At 42.2% G+C, this 6,438-nt stretch overlaps 1 long non-coding RNA gene across 1 annotated transcript; it reads right to left on the bottom strand.

Moving 5' to 3' along the window:
- Positions 1-2,049: 2,049 nt before the first annotated feature.
- LOC144615091 (uncharacterized) lies at positions 2,050-3,872 on the bottom strand. The gene is made up of 3 exons (XR_013553495.2): positions 3,626-3,872; positions 2,544-2,790; positions 2,050-2,236 (listed from the first exon to the last, which is right to left on the bottom strand). It is a non-coding gene; the product is annotated as an uncharacterized LOC144615091 (long non-coding RNA).
- Positions 3,873-6,438: the final 2,566 nt, after the last annotated feature.

Here is a 6,438-nt window from a genome sequence, read left to right as displayed (position 1 = left end):
AGAAGTTCTTAATTTCTTGAAATTCAAGAAGGAGGAGAAAAAGAGAGAATTATCAAGTACAAAAATAAATAAGACAAATATAATATTGAGGATTGATAAGCACTTTGGGGAAAAAACAAAGCGTGGCCGGGACGTAGAGAATAATGGCAGGGTCAAGGACTTCAGATGGAGTGGTAGATGCTGCCTTCTCAGAAGAGGTGACATTTGAGGAACAGTTCAAAGGAACAGAAAGAACCTTCTAGAAAATCTGTGGAGAGAAGGGTACTCCAAAGAAGAGGAAAGAGTCAGCCCAAAGGCCCCAAGATGGAAACAACTTTGGTATAAATGAGGAAATTCTGGAAGGCCAGTTCATGGTCTGTTCACAAAGCTGTGGGTCCAGGCGGATGGTCTCCTAGAGGAAGGGTTGCTGTTCCAGCGTTGCCCAAAGACACTAGATGCAGCCGTGGGAGGTCCAGGAGTTTTGTGAGCAAGAGGGAGAAGGGCAGGAGATGTGACTGGCAAAGCCAAACTGTGACATCACTGGAAAAGCAATGTGCCTAAAGTCAGATGTCCTGGTTTCTGATTCAGATCCTGCCACTCGGGACAGAGTGATTCAGGCCTGGCCCCAGCTCTGCTTCGAGCACCTATATCTTGTCTATACAAGAATGCTGAACTGGATCCATAAGGCCCCTTCCCCCACCCCCTCCGCAATTTTGTGAACCTGCTGTTTAACGTGCAATTTCAAGTGGGTGCCTTAGAACTTCAGACCTTGGAGATGCCGGCGGCTAATCCCATCGTGTGATGTTTGGCTTTGTTTGTTTAGGCTAAACTAATTAAATCAATTATGTTTTACACAATAACCAGGGAGCAATTTTTTAGTGAGATGAGTAAGGGAATTTGGAGACGAAACATGATGGAAAAGAAAGATAGAAGGCGGATGTGCGTCTTTTGCCCTGGGTACAGAGCTCCAGCCCTCGTCTGCACCAGGGGTTGGCTGACTACAGTTTTCTGCATTTTAAACGTTGAGCCTTTTGTTCCTAGGAACCAATTACAGACTGTCAGGAATAGGGCAAATAACTGGATAGGAGGCAGGCATACCATCCATTGAATGAAGAACACATCTACATATTCAGAAAGCTAAAGAAACATACTTGAGCTGGATTTAACTATCCAGATTAGATAGAAGGTAACTTCTTCATTCTACAAACGAGCAGACAGAATCCCAAAGTAGCTAGGGAAGTTGCTTAAAGATGTTGATTTCCATCAAAGCCGGGGCTAGAACCCACACTTCTGAATTCTAATTTCTCACTTGGAGATGTGCGTAATTGAATCAGATTATGAATATATTTAATTCTAAATATACTTAATCTATACAGCCCTGATTTCGCTGGTGCCATCCAGGCTTCTGTTAATACAAATCGTCATTTTAGGTTGAACTAATGGATTAGTATTTCATTTGATGTAAGGAGCAATCTGATAGGACGGTGACAAAAAAGAAAGGGTTGGTGCCCTTATCAGATTGGTTAGGTAATAAAGATTCAGAGACGTAAAGTGATCTTTCCGTGTTGACCCAGTCAGTAACCGAGGAAAATGAATTTTGATCTCAGAAGGTTTAATGCCAAATACGACCATTGCCCCCTCTTATTTCAGTAGAGACACGTAAGCCTGATCGTTTTTTGCCCCCTGAATCCTTAAACCTGCTGGACAAGAGTTAAAAGTATAAAGTCTTTGGAACCGCAAAGGCATTCTGCTATAATCTATGGATTTCATTTTTCCAAGGAATCTTCGTGTTCTTAGGTTGAACCTCTTAGTTGTTCCCACACATTGAGTAATGTGGCAGGCAGGGAACCGACTAAAATCAACGGCCCATTTATTCTTGCCTATTTGGGGCCCAGACCTGTCCAAGTGCAAAGAAAATGACCATGTTACTTAATGCAGAGAAAATGACTATGTTGCTTATGAAACATACACGTGTAATTGAAAAACAAAAACAATTACGTTAATTAAAAGAATTGCTCAGATTTTGGAACACAATGAAAGAGATTTAAAAGTTGTAATAATTTCACCAAAATAAACTGCTACGGTTAAGAAACAAAATTCCCCCACACTGTATCGTGTTTATGATGCCACATAAACATTGACTAATAATCTTTTTCATTTCTGGGTTCTTCGTATTGGCGTTGGAGGAAGGACCAGAGACACCCGCTGTCGAACGCCTGAGTGCACAGCCAGATCATCAGGACCGTGCGTCTCAGCACTAAAAATGTGAGGGAAGCATTCTGGTGAAACAGATGGTTGCAAGGTGAAGATTCAACTTGTGACAGAAGTGGCTTCTTACATCAGCATAGAACCTTGTCTAATTTCTGCTCAATTATGTTTGGAAGTGTTTACGGTCCAGGATGTCTAAACGAGCTTGTGGCCAACCTGCAAGTCTTGTTAACATATGTTGGCTTAACTGGAAAGGCCCCAGTTCTGCCATGACCCGTGGCTCAGGGCATCTGTCCAGTCTCCTGGGCCCCAAGCCTTGCCTGGGCTTTGCTGCGTATCCCTCAATGTGCATTTACCTCTTTCGTCAGGACTCTCCTTGGACACACATTGAGGAACTCTCCATGCTTCCTGGTCATACACTCCAAACCCAGATTTTGGCTTCTCCTCTGCTCTACTCCTCAGAACCAGAGGTCAGTCCTTCCCTGGTAGGCTCGTCCCTGCCTGCAGGGTGCCCTGTCCAGGCCAGGGCTGTGGGATCCCAGCTATTCGTGAGGGAAATTTGGATGAACTCAATGTGGCCATTTTAAGAAAATCACTGAAAACCTTTGAAAAACAGAGAGTGAGTTAGAAAAGTTACAGGCTCCTTCTGGAGGCAAACCCATATATTAAAAAATAAACCATTTTGAATTAAGCTGTAAGAAACACCTAACAGAGCTTCTATTAGCTAGACTCATTTTGGAAAGAGTGTTTTCTGTTAAAGTATTGAAAATCACTCTTCGTATGACTAAGACATGGGTTTTACTGTCAGCATGAAGACAGAAATGTACAACTGTATTTTCTCTTCGGCCTTGGGTGGAGAAAGAAAGGTAACGTCTCTTCAAGAAGGAAGAGCAGGTCTTCCTTGCACTTTTACAAACTCTAGGGACAGCTGAGGTCTGTAGGATGTCTCCAAACGATTTGAGTTGACAGATCTCAATAGGATTAGAGTAACACTGTAGCTAATGCTGATAATATTTTAGAATGATGATAAATGTATCCCAAGTGTTTGACAGATTGGTTTGTTTAACACTGAAGTTGAAGTTTTTGTGCTTCATGTAAGTTGGGCTGATAAAGCTTTATGTTGTAAAATTCTAAAGAAGGCACACCCCTCATCCCTCTTAGGGGTAATCACCTTTGTGGTTAAGGCCTATTATATCCAAACGTGTATATCCAGGCTACCCACCCTTGTCCACTGACCTTTGGCTTTAATGGCAAGCCATCTGCCAAGCAATATTTGAACTTTTTTGATAGTTGATCTGCCAATATACATATAAATAAAAATACATAAAAATACAGGCCACTAGCTTTGTCTTGTAAGTTGATCATCTTAATGACAGTCCATCAACCAAAATGAGCCACTCAAAGGCAAAGCAACTACATTCTCAGGATCAAACCTTACCATTCGGGAAGTAGACAGCCACAGCACGTGTGTGGACAAGGAAAGAGGTCCTTCGTTGATTCCATTGATCGCATGGCTGTACTTCTGAAGAGAATAAACAAGTCCAGAGCTATTTTTAAAGAAACAACGGTACAGCGTATGCGTACATATTCAACTTCAGTATAATGGCGAAGGGAGCAAATCTGGAATCAGACTACCTTGACTCAATCCTGGTCTTGCCACTCCTGAACTATGTAATGTTGGGCAAAGTGCGTTCTGGGCTTCTGTTTTCCCATCTAGAACTTGCCGCAGGCTTTTTACAGAGATTAGATCATCTCTGCAAAGTTCCTGTCGTTCAATGATGTTAGCTACTATACTTTTCTTTAACTTAGAAGAAGGAAGACCTGTACCTTTCTTGAGGTAGCTCAAGAAAATTGACAAGAATGCTATCCTGCTACCTAACATCCGAAGCTCTGATTTCTAAAACAGGTACTGGAGAGAAGAGAAGAGCCCATGGTTTTGCAATCAGAAGGCCTGAATTTGAATTTTTTCCTGTGTGATCTCGAGCAAGTTGCTTATTCTCTGTCTCTTTGAAATGGCAACGACAATGCCTACCTCATACTCTGGTAATAGAGATTGAGAGCAGGCATGCAAATGAACTAACACAGTGCCTCTAGGCAACAAAGAAGGTGCTAAATAAATACTACTCTCCTAGCCCTCTTTCTCCTTCCTTAGACTCTGATGTCATAGTTTATCATGTATCTAAATTGGATATGTGAGCAACGACATTTCTCAGTGGTTTTAGGTCAAGACCACTTATCCCTAAAACCAGTTCTTGAGCCCCTATTTTAAAGTGCTTAGATACTTTGCACCGATTGGACACATTTTCATCACAAAGTGGCTTCAAACTGCATCAGCAGAGGAAACTGGGTTTCAGACTTGCTTTGGTTTTCTGCTCAGGTGCATTTCATGTATCTGACATGGGCCCTGGTTGGAGGCACTCTGCTGTATGTTGCATTTCACATTCATGGCTTTGAAACAAAGTGTCTGAGATAGTTTATGAATCTGAGTCACATCCTCCAGACTCCAGACCTGTCTGGAGAAAACATCACCCCCTTTTTATTGGAATCAGCCTCTCCTCCTCTTGGTTTAGGCTGTTCTCAGGAAGCCGACAATTTCTAGTCAAATTAAGTGGACCAAACGATTTTATTTTACCCACTGTTTTGCTAGATTTTAATAAGGTATGACGGTGACTAATGTGTTCCAATTTAAGGCTGGGACAAGATAACCCTTCCCAGAAAGCTGGTTCTTTTTTTTTTTTTTTTTTTTCTCAAAGACAATACTGTGCTGTGCAGTTAAAAGATAAGTTAGGGATTTCCATTCTGGTCAGAAGTCTGGTAAACATATGCTAATTTTCAAATGCGGGGTTGACTTGGAGTTCCCTAGTGTAAGGAGATTCTGTTTAGAAGTAGATGGAAAATCAATTCCTTGCTGGTTAAAAAATAATGCGTTCACTTATTTTAAAAGTGAAAGACAGGGGCGCCTGGGTGGCGCAGTCGGTTAAGCGTCCGACTTCAGCCAGGTCACGATCTCGCGGTCCGTGGGTTCGAGCCCCGCGTCAGGCTCTGGGCTGATGGCTCGGAGCCTGGAGCCTGTTTCCGATTCTGTGTCTCCCTCTCTCTCTGCCCCTCCCCCGTTCATGCTCTGTCTCTCTCTGTCCCAATAAAAAACGTTGAAAAAAAAAAAAAAAAAATTATTAAAAGTGAAAGACAGGGCACCCAGGTGGTTCAGTCAGTTAAGTGTCTGATTCTTGATTTCAGCTCAGGTCGTGATCTCACTCTTCACAAGTTTGAGCCCCGCATTGGGCTGTGCACTGACACCAGAGCCTGCCTGGAATTCTCTCTCTCTCTTTCTCTCTCTCTCTCTCTCTCTCTCTCTGCCTCTCCCCCCTCAAAACAAATAAATAACCATTTAAAAAAATAAACACATAAATAAATAAAAGTGAAAGAGAAGTGGAAGTCAAACTTCCTTTTAAACTTGAACCTGTCAGGCCACAAGAGCTTCCTTAGCAAAATGCTTTCTTGCTTTCTTTCTTTTTTTTTTTTTTTTTCTATTGCCTGACATCAATGTTGTAATGGAGTGTCACGAAGTTTCCGTTCAGCATTCAGAAAATGATTTGCATCTCCCAGGAAAGTATTTGAACAGCTTTCCTAGCACTCCAGTTCCGGATTCTTTTCCTCAAGGAAGTCTGATGCAAAGGTCTGGCTTTCAGGCTACCTTACTAATCGAGATTGACAATCAAGGGCATGTGCCGAATTACTTAAACATTTCTACTGTATGCACCTGCTACAAAGACTTAGACAGTAAAAAGTGGCAGACAATAGTGATGTGCATACCACTGATGGTTCACACAGCCTGCTGCAGGAATCTTCCTCATTAGAAGTGCCTTTTGTTTGTTCGTTTTTACTTTGATTCTGGCCGTGCAGTGATTCAGATTCAGCTAAGTGAGTTTCTTGTAGCCCCTTACCGTGTGCCAAATGTTAACATTGGATTCCACTTATATTACCTCATTTAATCCTTGAAATGATTGCCGAGGCATGCAGTACTATCCCCATGAGCTTTGGAGGTTAAAATGACTTGCCCAAACCCACTCAACTCTAAGTGGCTAGGACATCAACCTGAAAAAATGACGGAACCTGGATTTGAGCCCAAGTCTTTCCAAGGAGGGCACTAGTCAGTTATACTTGCCAAATCCGTACGCAATAAAATGCACCCCCATTGAAGACAGAAACCAAAAAACAACCTAAAAGTCCTACGGGTAAAGACATTTGGAA

This window comes from Panthera onca, chromosome F2 (genome assembly GCF_046562875.1).
Source record: "Panthera onca isolate mPanOnc1 chromosome F2, mPanOnc1 haplotype 2, whole genome shotgun sequence".
NCBI classification, from domain to species: domain Eukaryota; kingdom Metazoa; phylum Chordata; class Mammalia; order Carnivora; family Felidae; genus Panthera; species Panthera onca.
This window is presented reverse-complemented; position numbering and strand designations above follow the sequence as displayed.